Source organism: Oxyura jamaicensis, chromosome 1 (genome assembly GCF_011077185.1).
Source record: "Oxyura jamaicensis isolate SHBP4307 breed ruddy duck chromosome 1, BPBGC_Ojam_1.0, whole genome shotgun sequence".
Classification (NCBI taxonomy): Eukaryota; Metazoa; Chordata; class Aves; order Anseriformes; family Anatidae; genus Oxyura; species Oxyura jamaicensis.
The window spans coordinates 100,532,318-100,549,807 of NC_048893.1; the positions used below are offsets into that span (position 1 = coordinate 100,532,318).

A 17,490-nucleotide genomic window follows, 5' to 3' on the forward strand; every position below is an offset into this window, starting at 1 on the left:
CGTTTAGCTAGCTCATATATATACACCATATATATATATATATACACCATAGATCCTCGATTTCAACGTCCCTCTTCAGTATACATAAATATATATATATATGATTATTTTGGACAACGACACTAGGTAAAAATTAACCACTGAATAAAAAGGTGGGAGTCGTGCTTTGCTGCACTAGGGTGAGCAGGGCTACCTAAAGAGGAGGGAACACTTCTTAACATCGTAGGCAACTAACCCAAAATATTTTTTTCTCTTATCAAGTCTCCTACTTTTTGTTATGCATAGCCTAGAAATATTTACATAATAGAGATTATTCTTTTAGTAAACTCTTCATGTAGACGATCCGAACCGTATTCCTGCAAACCATACACGGCCCGCACATATGCCAAAAAATGATCTGCAAGTTATTTCTTACTCAGTTGTTGTGTAATCAGTGACAAATATTGCCAAAAGTGACAGTGTGAGGGGTTTGTGGTGTTTTAAGTGCCCAAGAAGATTCTTGCTGTTCCATACAAAGCCAGCAGACACCTCCAAAGCCTCTTTATGCAAATCAGGGAACAACGTCCTCCGATACAGTATGCCCAGTAGGTAAATAGATATTAACACGCCTGAAGACTACCTCATGAAGAAGGCTGTAATTAAAGCTAACCAGGGTAAGGTGATCAAAATGGTATTCTTTGTCTGTGTGCTTGTGAATTGGCAAAACCAGAAAACCATAAATCACCTGCCTAACAGCGGTATGTGTAACATGAAATATTAAAGAATATTTCCCTTTTCAGTGGACATTTCAAGGGCACTGTTCATTAAAATGCTGGGTTGTTTATTACAGAATTTAAAATCGGAAATAGTTACGCACTGTACAGTTCTTTTTGTGCTTCTCAAATAAATTTAAGATAAATTTAATAACAGCTGATGCAGACCAGAACACTTGGTAGATGTATACAGTCTGTAAAACCCCTAGGTACAGAGGTACCTGTAAAAAGGGTATAATGACTCATATAAACATTCTAAGGGAAATCAATGGGCTATTCATTATAGCTGGCTCTGTTTTATTCATTCACTTCCACAGAATACCACTTTGCAAAACTTTGAAAAGTTTCAGCCAAATTTAATCAAGTATTTTTAAGTATAAATTTGCAAGTATGTACTTCAGTGGTTGTTCTTTTTGTTTTGTTTTGTTTTGGAAAAAGTTAACAATCCTCTGATATGGATAGCAGGGTTTGAAAGAGTTGAGAAACTGGCTTGTGTATTGGTTACTGTTTGCTCAAATTGAGAAAACGGGGCTACGTTTGAATAGTATGCAAAACAAAACCAAAACAAAACAAAAAAAAAAAAAAAGAAAAAGAAAAAGAAAAAAAACATCATATGGAGATCCTGCTGGAGGGGTATATTTGAGTTTTACATGTGTTACAGCTTACAAGCACATGACATGTCACAGATGAGAGTCACTGGCCTATGAGCAGAGTTTGCTTGGAACAGCATTTGCTTCCATTATGAGATGTAGTCCAGATACAAGAATTAAAAACAGTATGCTTCTCTCTCCTGTCTTTCAGTAACCTCCTATGAACATGGCCAACTAGACAGATGTTCTTTGCATGAACAGCAAAGCCTCTACAGGGGAAGTGAATGTGCCAACTCTTTGTTTGGCTATGAGCAATATGCCACCCGATGAAATACTTATGTAAGCAGGATGAGGAAAAGACATGTCGGTATTGGCACACATAAATCATCAGTTCAAAGAGTACTGTTGAGGTGGGACGTTGAAACAAGGAAATTACATGGTAAAATTGCCCTGATTCATATGAAGGGCATTCAACAAATGAAGCAGGACTAATTTAGCAAAACAACAGTAAGATCAGATCTATGACTGTAGTAAAAGCAAAGGTTTCATTGCTTCTACCTTGGATTCCTACACTAATGCGTTACAATATTTAATATGAGAAATCAGATTTAGTGTTTAAAGTAGGTGTTGTAAGAGTAGCACTCTTTTCAGGTGAACTACATTCATAGCATTTTTCTTTTAAACCAATAGTAAAACTTTTGTTAATTTGTTAATTTGATGTTACAAATGCTTACAATATATTCTACCTGCTGGTTGCCATAAAATGCTTTTGTTAACCACTTAAAGGGGAGAGGATGGCTTGAGGTGGATTATTATATAATTTATTCCAAATACTAGAGCTACTTATCCAGGAATTGCTTAAAGTGGCTAGAGATTTTTAATACCTAGTAATATGCTCGATATGTGATGGTCATATGTGGGTCACTAATTTAAATTATAATCTGGTCTTTTTAGATTCTGGAGTAAAGACAGCTCCAGAGGATAACTGAGAATATCTAATGTTAGGCTGCCTCAGAAACACAAAAACAAAAGGGGAAAGATGCTCAATACGCATTAAACTTCCAGGATAACATACTTTTTTGTTCCTCTGCCACTAGTGGCTGCTGTGCTATTCTGTTCCAGGTCACCACATTCTGATGTCATCGGACTACTGAATGTATGATGAGAGAACAGGATTCATAGTTTTTAATCCTTATAAATGCTGAAGCATGAGTATTACTCCTGCTCCAGTCAATGGGATCTTCCACACAAAGACTGGACACTGGAAAGCAGTTGAAGAACTCAGTCCATAAAAAGCTGATGTATTGGTAAAGAGTGTAAGCATTGTAGCTAGATCTTTCTCATGGAAGGACCCTGAAAATTAGTTTTTCTGCTGTACTTGGCTATCACAATTTTGTCTAACTTCCTTTCCTAGAACAACTTCCATGGTTCATGTGGAGGAAAGAAAAATGACGGGCATGAGAGGCGTATGTTTTATTCTCTATTGCACAGCTGTCTCTTGCAGTGCAGAGGACCACCTTCCACTTCAATATTAAGGTTCCTAACTTGCGACATCTGACTTCAGAAAGTTCCTGTGGAAATACCAGCCAAACAACACTTAGGAACCCTGTTCTGAAATGTCCTCATCTTGCTAGCCTTTGTTAGTATGTCTGCAATATTTTTAATTACTAGTACAGATAACTGCTCACCACAATTATAAGAATGATCTGTACCATTGGTAAGTAAATATTTTGTAAATTAAATTATTACAAGTTTTTTGATATACATCATATGCTCCTTTTAAGTTTTGCATCCACAGCTCATTAAATGTGCAAAAGCTGGTAACAGAAAGATGGTACAGATTCCTGGCAATTTTTAAAACAGCCTCACCTAAAATAAATTCTACTTGATTCTTTTATTTTTAACTGAGATTTAGAGTAGGCAATGAAGCACAAATATTTATATGATAGTTAAAATGTTACCATGTAAAGATTTTGTAGATTGTATTTTCCATTTCTTCTATGGATGTACTTTTACTGCCCATAAAAAAAAGAGAGCGACTCTCTTTCACGCTTTGCAGGTTGGTCAAAAATTCAAGAAAGTAGAGAGATAATACATAGTTTAAAAAATAAAAAATAAAATGGACTAAATAAAAACAGGGTCAGATTTCTCCTTTCTGGCGGCAGAGGAAGGAGTTGAAAGGCAAGCTTTTCTAATCTAGCTGTGGCATTCATAAAACAATTGATAATTTTACTGCTGCGTGAAACACATCTATGTTTTTCTTTTGAGAAAAAATATGGCAGCACACCATCCTTTGAGATATCCAGAGCTGGGATTGGAAAGAACAACAACATCTTTCTAGTAAAGGACTAAGAACAGTACATTAGAAATACGTGACTTTCAATAGTAGTGGCTGAATCTCAGAACCTGTAGTGTGAAGAGTAAAATGCTTGTAGTAACTGTAGGCACTAAAATTGTTCCAAAGTTGTTGGGCTTGCTATGGACTCGTATAGACTTGCATAGAGCAGATGGAATTTTCAGAGGTGCATGGGGATGGGACAAGAGGCAATGAACAGCAGCTGCAATTTGGGAAGGTTCTAGTTAGATGTCAGGAAACAATTATTTTATTTTTTTACCATGAGGACAGTGAAACAGGTGCCCAAGGGGGCTGTGGAATCACCATAACTGGAGGTGTTAAAAACTTAATCAGACAATGATGTAGACATTGAAGTTGAGCATGCTTTGATTTGGATTAGATGATCTCCAGAGGTCTTCTGACTAATTTTCTAAAGTCCCATGATTCTATGACGAGCATTACTGGCAAAGTTCTGAATATGCATGTCCTCTTGTTTGACACTGAATAACAAGGTCTTTTGGTAGAGAACTATGTGCTAAAAAGTCCAGTTGTCCACACTTCTCTTATAAAATCATGTAAAACTGCACACACGAGCTACAAATAACAAAATAATTGTTTGATTTTTCTCGGATTTAAGCCATTTCTGTTGCAATGTTAGAAGCCTTTCCTGAGTGACTCCTATGTAGACTAAAATGTGAATATTACATGAATAGCTCATAATTTCTTGCCTTATTGTGATTAGAAACACTTCCCTTTGCAACTGCAGTATGTAAAAATAATAATCTTTTACCAAGTGTGGTAAGTTGCACAACAAGCTTATGGCTCTCCGTACATTGCAGGCTGTAGTAGGGGTTCATTATTTGCGGCAGGACACACTGGGTCCCTTCCAGTCTTTACACAGACTATGTCTAGCCATGTCTAGCATATCCTATATGTCAGGGATTTCCTCTTACACAACAGTATTTCCACCATATCAGTATGGCTGTACATCTCCCATTTGTAACAATGAATGTGAGTATTCCTGCCTGCTAAGTAAGGATCTTCCATTCCCTCTCTTACATACAGGACTCTGTGTAAGTCATGCACGTTTAACTAATGAAGGAAAAGTCAATTACTTTATGTGATGAAGGCACCAGTTTTGAGATAAAGTGCCAGTCTACATAAATATGGACATCAAAGACATACTCTGTCAACTACAAATACAATAAGACTCCAAGAATTATTTCACTTATTCATTTGATAATGATCTACTTACCCATTATTCTTTATTAAAAGTTAACAAACTCTGCCCTCATTTACATACAAAAAATAAAATCATTACTAATTGACAGGTTAAGTTTCATTTTAAATGACAATTTAGATTTCCAGAGTGTGTAAGATAGACATATCATTTAAAAAAACACATTCTAAATGAAGAACTGTAAGAGGCTAAAATCTCACCTTAAGAAGGTGAAGTTCTCACAAAAAGGATGTATTTCATCACAGTGTAATCAGACACATTCATACAACAGTAAGTGTAATTGCTCCACCCTCGTCCTGGTTTCAGCTAGGGTAGAGTTAATTTTCCTCCTAGTAGCTGGTAGGGTGCTATGCTTTGGATTAGGATGAGAAGAGTGCTGATAACACACTGATGTTTTAATTGCTGCAGAGCACTGCTTACACTAAGCCAAGGACTTTTCAGCTCCTCGCTCTGTCCTGCCAGCGGGGGTGCAGCAAGAGCTGGGAGGGGACAGACCCAGGACAGCTGACCCAAACTGGCCAAAGGGTATTCCATACCATCTGGGGTCATGCTAAACAATATATAGGGGTGGCTAGCGGGGGAGGAGGGGGCGGCTGCTTAGGGATGGGCTGGGCATCGGTCAGTGGGTGGTGAGCAATTGAACTGTGCATCACTTGTTTCATACACACTGTTAGTGTTATGATTAGTTATAATTATTATTATTTTCCTGTCTTAATAAACTGTCTCTATCTCAACCCACAGGCTCCATTTTCCTGTTTCTCTCCCCCATCCCAGAGAGGGAGGGGGGAGGGTGGATGAATGGCTGTGTGGTGCTTAGCTGCCAGCCGGGTTAAACCACAACAACCCTGAGCTCCAAGGAACAGAAAATCAAACTATACAGCAACACAACATTTATAGCTGTACGTGATACACAATTGAGTGTTAAACTGAACACCATACTCCTATTTAATTGTATTATAAATAACACACTAATGCTCTCATTAAGTGACATATGTCACATTTTCAGTAACAACTGCATATTGACAGCCAACAACATTAGTCAACAATATTTACACTTCAATTACAGCTTTTAAAATGGAAATATGTAACTATATATGTACACAAGTTGTTAATGGGGCAGAAGTTCATACAAGGAGATTCATATGTGCATGTCCATTTTGGAGATACCCATTTGTAAGTGGGCAGATATTCCTAATGATAAGAAGCGTTTAATAGTATAGGAAACATAAGATTTATTATGTCTTTAACAATTCTCTTTCATCTTTCAAGAAAAGCAGTACTGAAAATTCTAATAGACACAAACCAGTCATCTTTTGATCTTAAATGATTTTTCAATTTAGTTGGATTTTATAGCTATGATCTGTAGAAGTCAGACTACTGAATTCCCTTTGTTATCTCTGGCCTCCAAAGTGTCAACGGCATGGATAGGTTATTGCTTAGCATGATTTCTGCTGCACTGAAGTCCTTGATTGTAATCATATATTAGTCAAACCAGGGACCTGTTGTGGTACCACAGAGCTGCTGATTTATGAAGATGTCAGCTCCTGAGAATCTGGTCCATCACTATGGAGGCAACCCTAACAGTATTAGAGGTTCTTGCGTGTTTCTACCAGTGGGTTGTAATGTTCCCATCAGGCTATGATTCTTTCTTGCAATATGGTGCTGTCAACACTATTCTCATCAGTTATACATATCAGTGGATTATTAACAATATTTGTCAGACTTCTATATTAGTTTTGTCCCAGAACAGCCTTGCCTCACTTCAGCAATAGAATTACATTTTGCATTGTCTGAAGAAATGCTTTTAAATTAGAATTGATGTTTCAGTGATACGATTTTTCACTACTGATGTAATTTATTTTTCTAGCTAAATTTTTATTTGAGTATATGACTTATTTTTTAAAGGTGTGATCCTATTAAAGGCAGCTGAAGCACAGAGAATTCCCTCAGCAGAATTTGGGCTAATGCCCTTTACATGCATGACATGTGAGTGGCCAAGACTGCCATAAACTTCAAAAGGAAGTTGAAAAGAAACATAAAAAAGGAAAAAAAATCCTCAAGCCTCAGAAACTTCTCCTTAGAGAGTATGCACTTAATCAAAATGACAAATAAACAAGTACAAATGTAAACACCAAGTATCCTATGTCATCACTAAAGGACCTATAGTATTTTGTATATTTTGCTGTTAAAGCTATTATAGGATTTAATTACTTAAATTGTATACAAAATCTCCAAACTTTTACCAGGAAAATATGTGGGAATGTTTTTCCTCTATGCTGCATATCCTATTGTACTGAAAGCAGCTGTGCCAGTACACCATTCCTATAAATCCAATAAAACTGTATATGCAAAGGGGCCAGCTCAGAACACAGAAGCAGAAGCCAATGACTCATTTTAATGTCTGTCTCTGAACTGAAACACAAAATAACAATTACCTCAAAGCTGCTTACTGCCACAGCTAGGAAGATTCTTTCACATTTAAAGTGCACTACACACACAGCAGATTTTTTTTTCTCTCATTGTACAGCTTGCTATATCGTGGCTGATAGTGGAACTTAGCATGTTTCAACCTAAGTCATCAGTTCAGATCTTGCCCATGCTGATGGTGACCAAAAGTTATTACTTGTCTCCCAGCTTAAATTATTTTAGAGTCAGCTTTCTGAAGACAAGAGAAATAAATTGTAAGTTTATATTTTCCAGACAATCAGCCACAGTTCAGCTTTCTAGGACAACTTTGAGAAGAATGGGGTATTTTGCACTGCCATGGCCCAGAAAGTACTTATCTTGAGAACGAAGAAAGAACTGAGTTTCAACAGCAACTACCACAATGAGATCCTGTAGCTAGGACTGTGTATCTATGAACTTCTATAATATAAATAGTAATTAAATCCCACTGCCATATTACCTGCTGAAAAAATTTCTAAAGGAAATGTGTCTTGCACGATTCTCCAAAAAGTTGTGTGAAAAATTGTCTTTGTATCATTTCCCAAGGAAATACACACACAAACACAAGCTCTTTAATCTGAAAATGGCATATCTATTAAATTACCAAATTTAAAGAAAATGAGCCGATACATGGAGCAAAGCCACAAGATTATTTTTAAGGTAAAAAAGGGTAAATAGCCCTGTGTATGAAGCTCAAATTACAATACTTATGCCTGTAGTTAGCACCAGATAGTGAAGATGTATGCTGAATTTATAACTTTTTGTTTATATTAAACAAACAAACAAACAATGGTCCATTCTGAAGAATGGTATTCTGAAGAGGGATTCTCACTGAAATATACACAGAATTTACTTTAGATATTCCTATGCTTACAGGACTGGAATCCTCACAAGAAGATACTAGAAGTCATTTCCGGTATCCATTGGAAAATATAATATCACTGAAATCATTGAAATAATGAAGCAGACCACCCAAATTTTTATTATTATTATTATTATTTATATATTTTTTTTCTTCTCCGCTGGGCATTATAGGGAATCCTTAGAAGTGATGTGTATTTCAAGGACAATTGGCTTAAATTGTGATATAGTTTATTGTCACCCACCACTGTCCCACAGTGGTTTTGCAAGGACATATTGTAGTGACGATCATTTAAACATAGCAGTCCTGGCATAGATTTCTGAGTAAGGACTTTTTCTGGGGGGAAGGTTTGGGGTGGGAATGAAATAATTTAATTCTCCTGACATGGAGCCTGGAAGATGGTTAGTGATTCAACATATGCTCAGTTAGAACTGAAGTTTGGACGTGTTAATTTTCAAATGACCATAAATATGCATCGCTCAAATTAATGTATATCATTCAGTCAAGAGTCAAGAAGGAGCTTGCTTGTTAGCCATAAACAATTCACAGTGTTTACACTTAAATTACTTAACATTAAAAACATTGAGGATTGTATTTCTAAAATCGATAGATGTCTGATCATCAGTAGTGAACAGATTTGCAGAGAAGTGCCTTTTTGTTCCTTCCTACTCAGAAACCTTATTACAAATATCTTTCATGTTTCTAATTAACTCCAATCAGTACAACTAGACAGAAAAAAAAATCTTTCTTCAGAAAATATTATAACAGAAATTATATGAGTTTTATGGACTAGATCCAGTTTCTAAAGCTTATGGTTGCTTAAGTCATGTCCTCGACAACGTGTAGAAAAAACAAAAGAGCCTTTGCTAGCACCAACATGACCAAAGAAGGGAGCAAGGACTCCAGAGCTTGATGTCTGATACATGCATGTCTGTTCTTCTAGGAATAAGATGATAGATGCAAGAGTGGCACAGAGAGGTTAGGACATCTGAACAGCTAAATCCTGGATTTGTAAGTAGTGACTTTATCAGAATAATGCTGTTAAATCAAACCACAATGGTAAATCTAACAACTAAGGATGGTGTTCCTTACAAGAGTGTCAAGATGAGCAAAAAAACATGAAGTGAGGGCTGAAGCAAGTAAATGTGGAACCCTTGGATTCTTATAAGGAGTTGTCTTGAAAAATCTTAAGACACAGTGAAGTTTTTGGATTTGAATTATTTTAGTCTAGAAATCAAAGCTATAATTATTAACAACCATGTTTCATAATCGTGGCAAATAGTACATGATAGATAGAAGATGTTTTACATGTGAAAAGTGTCCCTTACTACATTTTCCAAACTCTTCCTTCCCATTAACATTTTAGGTCTACATCATATTCAGGATGCTTAAATCAAACTGCTTAATATTCGGGACTGACAGGCTCATTAAACTGAACAGTAGGATTGCTGTCATATGCTCTTCAGGCACTTAAAGTAGGCAATTCTCTGTTTTAAAATTCCAAATGTTCAAAGACAAATCTAATGATAAACTGTAATTATATTTCATTTCTTTGAGAGGCATTACTATGTTTGACATCTGAACTCTGCTGATGTCTGTGGTGACTTCTACATTCTAAAATATTTAAGCAAAAGAGCAGAGTGCAATGGCTTTAATATAGTAGTTACCCATTTTTTAATCACTTCATAATCTGTATTAATTTATGACTGTCAAAAATTAAAGAATTACCTACTGTAGATATAGGTATTCACGCTGGTGATATTTTAAACTAGTTCTTATTTGGTCTGTATTGTGAAAAAATACCTACCAATTTTGATCAGTACTAAGTGTAAAACAATTTTTCAGAAAACAAACAAACAATCAAACAAAAAAACATTTCTTCAAGACCAGCTTTATCAAAATTATTTAGAGGTGATTCACAATGCTGATAGCATCTGTGTGAAAGTCTCCCTAGTGTTGCAAGTCAGTGCAAGTAAGGCTTCTAGTAATTAGTCTCTTTTGAAGGTTCTTAACAGGTACCTATATAAGTATTTTTGTCTTGGCAGCATATGAAAACTTCCATCATGCAGTCTTTGATCTGGAGATCTAGAAATTAAATTACAGACTGCCTAAAGGGAGTTTGAAGTGCTAAGCACCATCTTCTTTCAAACCACATAAAAAGTACAATTACAGTATAAAAAGTACAATTTCAGTAGTTGTATATCTAGTATTAATAGGAATTACCACAGGATTCATCAAGCAGCATGGATAGGCTTGGTCAGAAGCTATCTCGTGTGAACTGAAACAGTTACCGATCAAAAAAGTCAAGACAAAGGCCAGGGAATAAAACTCAAATGAATAAGAGCTGCCATAAATGGGACCAGAAAAGCATTTCCAGGTGAAAAGTAGGAACACAAAGTTAGGTTAGCAGACATCTGAGAAAATAAACTGCACTTAATGCTATTAAGCTTCTGTTATTTTCACAGAAAAGGAAACATGTAAAATCTTTGAGGAAGATGGGATGGATTGTACCAAAGGATATATCCGCTTCAACGTCACCCTCTAAAGAAAATAGTGACAAAACCTAAGTCACTAAATACAAGTATTGGCTGAATGTTGCTGTTCTTTTGTGTTCATAAGGCCACAGGGAAAAAATAAATAAATAAATAAAAAGATTTTAGCAAGTATTTTATCAGAGTATAACAGATCTCTACACTAAAAACTGTTCCTAGCAGCTGATAAAAACATTCAGTTTTTTTCTTTTGTGTTCTCAGTACCTCAGGAAGTATGATTCTCGTCTATTTGGTGATCACTGTTAATTTTTTTAAAATTATTATTTTTTTTTCTAATTGCATAGAAGTCAAGGCGTTCCTGCAACAGTTGAGCTGTTTTTCTTTCTTTCTGCCTTTCCCTGTAGAGGTCCAACAGAGAAATAGAATTCAGCTGAATCACTGTAATATTTTGGAGGTAGACCATATGGTTAGTTGAGACTACTAAGGGACTTCAAGATAAAACATCCTACTGTTATTCTATTCTTGTCAAAACTTGTTTGAATATTACACACAGAAATGATTATGATACCATTTCTATTTATACAGGCATGCACAATTTGCATTCCTGTGTACAGTATAAGTGTTTTGGACATGATGCTGCTATTTCTCTTATGAACAAGTTTCTGAACTGAGATCATAGCCACATGTGATTTATGTATGTCCATGCAACTCTTTAGCAAAAAAAATAGTCTATAATTCCTTTAAGTGTTTTTTTGTTTGTTTGTTTGTTTTTTAATAAGAGGCAGAGGCTGTAAAAAAAAAGTTCTGTTAAAAAATCAATTGATAATTGCAATAATATTGTTCTGTCTACTTCTTTTGGCTCTTTTTCCTTAGTATAAAATTGCATTCTGAAGGCATTTCCTCTGGAAGTTAAAAAGTGAGGTCACTGAAACAATTGTGATAAGATATTCTTTTTTGTAGCTTCTGAAATTAGATATGTCTTTCTTATCACCATGTTTGATTAATTTCACTACAATAGTCATCTCTTTTTTTCATATAAGCTCCTTTCAGCTTCTATTTAACTCCTTCCTTTTTAGTTTCCAGAAAAGATACATCTTTAAAAGAGTATCAAAAGAAAGCAAGAATCCAGGGGGGCATCTACATACCAGGAGGGAAATTTCCAATTTGGCTCTTGAAGAGGGGTTACTACCCCTTAATTGTAAAATGACCCTCTTGAAGAGGGGTTACTACCCCTCTTCAAGAGGGTCATTTTACAATTTTCCTCCATTATCTGGTCAAGGTGAACACTGCTGCGTTAAGAAAGGGTATGTGTAATTTGATAAGGCGAATAAAAGAATTAAAACATGTAGTTTTCACAGATATAAACTCTAGCACCACCATGTATGACTAAACTAGTTCCCAACAAGAAGTAACACCCTTGAGAGAATTAACCAAAATAACTCTTGGCCAGGATAGTCTACATAAAGCAAAGCATTCACTGCATGTTAAAAAATACTTTAAAACATAAAACCTTTAGCTCAGAACACTACTTGAAAACTAGCCCTGAAGTATACCTCAAGACTGTGGTAAATCCTATTTCACATAAAAGGAATATAAATTAAACTCTGTGTTAAGTCTCACTGAAAAACGCAAAGTCCAAATATTGACTGTAACATGAATTAAAACATACTTGTCATGACAGTGAGCAAGACAAATCATTTTACTTTTTCCACCAAAAGTATAATTTCAATTATACTGAGTCATGCTTTTGAAGAAACATTAAAAACTAGTTGAAATTTTCTAGCCCAGTCTAGCATGCGAGACAAGTCTGTGAACCGGTCTACTTAGCAAGATGAAGAAGTTACGTGAAAATTCTGATTTGGGATTCAAAGGTTTGAATTCTGTTCTTGGAAGAGTGCTTTCTTTTCTATAATAGGTAAAGGTAAAATATCCAGCTAAAAATAGGTCTTCCATTTCATAAATATATTATCATCTGACTGGGGGATGGACCTGAAAAAAACAAAATTTGCATAGTCTGGTTTTGATTCATGGATAGAAAGAAAACTTTAATATTGCATGATCCTACAGTAACCTTTGAGAAGATGGTCCAAGGAGAATGAAAATGGAGTTTACTCTTAATATATCATTCACAGACAACAAAGAAATGTAATCTCTAATACATTGCTAGCTTTCTATGTGTGCATCTCATAAATCTGAGATAAATATACAAAAGTTCTTCAATTAGAAATCTGTTACATTGTATTACTGCTGTTGCTACCCCTCGCTCTCTGTATATGTGTATGTAAGCATGTAAAAGCTCACATAAATAGAATTAAACATGGTTAAAGAAACAACATATAACAGCCATACTACGTAAACTGATTTTGGCCTTCATGATTAATTTGTATGAAGGGTTATTTCCTCAGAATCTTCAATGGTCAGCTGAACTGGAAGAAATCAAATAGTGGGCAAGCCTTGGTTAATCTCTTCTGTACTGTACATTCATTTTGTTTTTATAGTCTTAATACTTTTTCCTGTTTCTTAATCTAGCCTGCTAAAAATGTAGTAGAATTAAAATACCTAACTTCCACTGAAAGTAATGTTTGCATATTTGCAAACTTTCAAATTTTGAACCACTCCAAAGCTCATCTCTCTATCTTTACCTGCTCAGAGAGTAAAAGAAAGTAGATGTGAAAATGTTTTTAAGAAAGCTAGTGATATTGATAGATTTCATATGAGGTTCACCTAATACTTTTTTTCCTACGGCTTGTTCCTTTCTGTGTTTTTGGAGAACCCTTCAAAAAGGCTTCCTTCACAATCTAAAAAATAAGCTGTAATGAATCACAAATATATATGGACTTCCCAATGTTGTTTCAAACTATTGTTGCTGCAACATAATAAAATAGAATGCTGCCTTTATCCCAGATACTGTTTTATTTTTTTCTTTTTAACTGTAGGATAATTAGTTTCTGTTTCTTAGATTGTTTTGAGAGTCTGCAAACAATCACATTGCTCCATTCTCTGTAGCCAGAGCTAGAAGCTGGAGTTAGGAGACTATCAAGGAATGTTCTTCCTGGCAAGTACTTACTATGTCACCCAGAAGGAGTTTTCCTTTTCTATATGAAGACTGCTGCTCTAAAGATCAGCATAAAAACTGTTTTTTTTTTTTTTTTTTTTTTTTTTTTTTTTTTTTTTTTAAATAGCTACGCATCATTTCTTCAGGGCAAAACACTTTCTTAATATGTAGACGTTGCTCTCTGTCTACTAGGAATCAGTGTGGTGCAGTCTCTGCTTGAAGTGATAAAATAAATTAATGTAGACAACAACTAAGTTGTTTCTTTGTTGAAAGTGAATGCAAATGACGTTTGTTCTGTGCTTTTAATTTAAAGACAAAAAGTGCTGGAAAAAAATATTCATCACTTTAGGAAATACACATAAACTGGCCTTAATTTATTCAGTTATGAGCTGCTGGGTGTACACATTTAAAATATTTTAAAACTATTTGTATATATCTGCTATATGTCTAAAAAGGTTTTCATGAAGTTGCCATGTTTTGCATTTTGAAACTGAAGAACTGTTCATACTATATGAATAAATCGTTTAACAAAAAAAAATATCTAAGAGAATATATTTATCAAAGCATAATGGAATAATCACGTGCTCAGAGCTAGTCAACTAAGAATCTGTTGTCTCTGTTTAGAACAAATTTGTCACTTTGAGAGTGTTTTTACATTTTATGATGGCGCTGATTTCCTGCCTTGCCACTACTACAAATGAAAATCCCCCTTTTCTTTCCAGTCCTTTGTCTTCCCTGAATGTGATCCTGACCATGCAGTCCCACTCTTTCCTTGCCTAGCTCCAAGGCATATATTTTTATTCTGGATTCATTTTTATTTATTTGCCAGCTTAGCAAGATGGACTGACTCTTTACAGGTCCAGTGAGTACCAAGAGCAAAACTGGGGAAGGGAGAGAAGGGGATCATGTGAGTAGGGAAAGCTTCTCTCTTCTCAGTGATAGGAACTTCTTACATCAGCTTGTCACATCATCTAATCCACCTTGAGCCTAACATTCACAGGATGCTGAACTCATATAACATATTGCTGCTGCAAGAAGTCTAGCAACCATCCTTTCCCCATCCCAGTATTTAAATCATCATTTCTACCTTTCCTGATCCTAGCTACATAGTCTTGCTCCCTCCCCTTCACTGAACAATTCTAATTCATTAAAATCAGAAAAGAAAAATAACAAACAACAAAACAAAACATAACATCTTTTGTTCCTTTGTGGTTGAGTAACTTTCTGTGATTGTAGTGAATTAAACAGGTTTACAGAGGGACAAGAAAAGTAGCAATGAAGGGAAAGAGAAGGAAGATGGGTGAAAATTGATAGCCAAAGCTGCCCTGTAAAGCTGTCACTTGCATACACCTTGAACCAGCCTAGGTTGGTAAAGCCTTCTAAAGCAGCAATCTCAGCTTCACTTCATAATCCTGTTTTCCTTCTTGCACTGGCATAAGTGTTTCTGTCTATGTACCATAAACAGCTAATTAAACATGTTTTCCTCCTTCTTCTGGGTTTTACTTGGTTAAGCCTTTTCTTTAGCTGCACGTATTGGAGAAAAACACTTTTCTTTTTGGAAAATTTATTTTCCCTGTGACTTTCATATTTTTCAGTAAGTACAGTGAAAGTCAATAATGTTCATATTTTCTTTTACATAGAAACACTAGTTGTTTTGTCAATTTTATCTTTTTGTTGTCCTATACCTTTTCAAAACTCTCCCAACTTTGCAAATGTATATAGTAACTTTCCCAAGCTTTTCAAGTTTGAGAAAGTCATAAGAACAGGAAGAAATAAAAAGTATTAAAACTAAATAAACTGTGGAGAAACTTTTAGGATCATCTATTTGTTAGTTTCAGTATAGAATTCAACAATAGGATGGAGAAAATTAGTTTTAAAATTGAAATGTCAAGCATGTATACAGGTTAATCCTTTAAATAGATTTTATATTAAAAGTATAAATTCACAAAAATATGTATGAGAGAAAAAAAACAATCTTTAATGCCTGTAGATGAATTCAAGAATAGATGAGTTTTAGCAAAGAACATTTTGAAGAAAGAATAATTTCATTTAATTCTGTGATCTGTTTCATGTCAAGTGATAAAAATCTGAGAGAGATTAACAACTTAAGCTATCACTGACTGTGCTGTAGTTTTAATTGAATTTTTGAGAACTGTCCTCAGAAATAAGTGCTATGCTTGAGGGGTCTTTCAGTACCATTTTCCTTGTAGGTTACCTCAAACCAAGGTGACCAACCGATTTAGGATAGTAGTGGCTTCTTAGAGGAGGGGAAAAAAATTGAACAGATATTTCACTAGTAGTGAAAGACAATTTAGCAAGAATGCGGTGTTTGGACACATAATAATACTGAGCTGCAAAGTAGCGTGCCTGAGGTATGAGGAGACAGGTAGCAATTTTGCCAGTGTTCTTGCAGTTTATTTTCAGAGTTACCCAAAACTCTTCTGCTGAGTTTCTAAGAGAAGTGCTCAACGGTTAATGTGCTCCCCTTTCCTTCCTGTCCCACTCCTCTCCCCTTCAGACTTCACTGTGCCACATTTTATTTAGATTCTTGTTGAGCTTATTGCTTCTTGCTTTACAAATTTAACTTAGATTTATTGGTTTGAAAATACATCTCTGTGACTCAGACTAATTTCTGAAAGGTAGTATTTATTCTAGGAACTACCTTAAATATACTACTGTACTAATTAGCATAATTATTAAATGCTACTCCTAGATTTATTTTAAGGGTAAGACCTGTACGACAAGACAATTATCAAAAGATATACTTGCTTATGAAGAATGTTCAGGTAAGTTTTCTCCCCTTTCTGACCCCTTTGTCTTTTGAACAAGCTCCCACCCTCTCCCACAAGCTGAAAGTCATTTTCACTGCATAAATCACAGAAAAAGAAACTAAGGACATCTGAGATTATATACCTGTATAAAGGCTGGATTTGTACTGTCTGAACAAATGCATCACTCCTTTACTTCCTGTGAACTAAAAATAAGCCTATTATGGCATAATAATAGGTAATTACTACTCAAATGGTAATTATTTATATCCAGCAATTATTGGCTATGAATGTACCTTATTATGCAAGATGAGGGATTTTTTGGCCATTTGAAAAATGATATCAGATGCAAACAGCAAGTAATTGTGGTCTGTGGTTTTGCATTTTTCTGGATAAATTTACAGGCATATTTTCAGAAATGTTTTAATACCTCCTATTCCAGTTTACCCACTATAATGTGGGCAGAGAGACAGTGTGCTCCTGAACACCAGCCATTCCAGGCTGCAGAACAGTCTCTTGAGCCCATGGAGATTATCTGCCTCTTTAAAGAATTCCCAGAACGGAGCTGGCATATGACTAACCACTGATATAAAAGTGAAAAAGATAACTTAAAATAAGTTAGTCTTATGTGTCTGCTAAGCGAAGAGAAACTACAATTACACTATAATTTTAAATATTTGATCTTATCAGCTTTTTCTATTATTATTGCTTCAGCTGTTTATAGAAATACTTCAGTAAGGGCTCTTTCATGTTGCTGCTATGAATGACACTAGTGTACAATATAAAGCTGATAAATGTAATATGACAAGTTAAAATGAACTGTTTACATCTGATGCATAATAGGACATTTACTTACTTATCTAGGAACCAGTACTAGGTATAGACTGTTCAGATACTCTTGGTTGTACCATGGATGATATTATCCAAAACACAAAAAATATAACCACTTGG

The 17,490-nt window shown here is 35.1% G+C and overlaps 1 protein-coding gene across 18 annotated transcripts in view; it reads right to left on the reverse strand.

Annotated features, from left to right (window-relative positions):
* The window catches only part of ROBO2 (roundabout guidance receptor 2), a 1,084,545-nt gene that overhangs the window by 461,304 nt on the left and 605,751 nt on the right, over positions 1-17,490 (reverse strand). The window lies entirely within an intron of this gene.